Source organism: Microtus ochrogaster, unplaced genomic scaffold, assembly GCF_000317375.1.
Source record: "Microtus ochrogaster isolate Prairie Vole_2 unplaced genomic scaffold, MicOch1.0 UNK2, whole genome shotgun sequence".
In the NCBI taxonomy this organism is placed as follows: Eukaryota; Metazoa; Chordata; class Mammalia; order Rodentia; family Cricetidae; genus Microtus; species Microtus ochrogaster.
This window is the reverse complement of record NW_004949100.1, coordinates 20,412,058-20,413,024: the sequence shown is the minus strand read 5'-3', so window position 1 is coordinate 20,413,024 and position 967 is coordinate 20,412,058. Positions and strand designations below refer to the sequence as shown.

The window sequence follows — 967 nt, the reverse complement described above, 5'->3', positions numbered from 1 at the left end:
TTCTTTCTTTCTTTTTTCTTTTTTTTTTTTTTTTGAGAGAGAGAGAGTCTCACTATGCAGTGCTGGCAGCTTTGGAACTATCTAGTCTGGGAAGGCCTCGAACTCACAGAGATCTGCTTGCCTCTGCCTCCCAAGTGCTAGGAGTAGAGGCATACACCACCACTCCTGGCTCTTTTTCCCAGTTTCTAGCCATCACTTTTCAGTGACCCAGTGTCACTTAAGTGAACTACTTGCCCTTCCCCAGAAAAATCACAGCTTTTCACACCTGAGTTTTTGATAGGCTGCTTTGTTTCTTTAGGGTACGACTCCTGTTTTGTCAGCCCAAGATTTAGCCATTCTTTAGTCTAAACTTAAATGATCACTTTGGATGTTCTTCCCTTTCCAGCTGGTCCACTGTATACTCTCAGTGCTCTGAAAACATTTATATAGAGCTTACTAATTTTATGCATACTCCCTGTGTGGCTTGATTTACTCAGTATTATGGTCTGAATGTGAAATACCCTGCAACTTAGTCCTCTCTGGAAGTGCCCTTATAAATACACTCAAAGGCATGCCTCATTAATTCCCTAGATGCTTTTTAATCCACACAAACTGATAATCACAGTTAAGTATCACAGAGTCTGAACTGCTGATGCTGCTTGGGAGAGCCTCAGAATGAAATCAAGAGACAGGCTGAGGGGTCAGGACTCGCTAGCTGACTCTGTGCTAGCTGTCTGCATTACTCTGTCTTGGGCGCACCTACTGTGGTTCTGTGTTCACAGCTTTTACTCGCAAACATGTTTGTTTCTCTTGCCTGGCTATGTTCCTCCTTAAGTAAATTTCTGTTTTCTTTTTTCAGTTGTTTTGAGATTTGCTTCCATCCATCTTTCATCTATCTCTCATCTATCTCTCATCTATCTATCTATCTATCTATCTATCTATCTATCTATCTATCTATCTATCTATCTATCTATCTATCTATCATCTA

At 40.8% G+C, this 967-nt stretch overlaps 1 protein-coding gene across 3 annotated transcripts in view; it reads left to right on the top strand.

The window, feature by feature from the left end:
• Ryr2 (ryanodine receptor 2) overlaps window positions 1–967 on the top strand; it is a 574,535-nt gene that overhangs the window by 293,806 nt on the left and 279,762 nt on the right. The window lies entirely within an intron of this gene.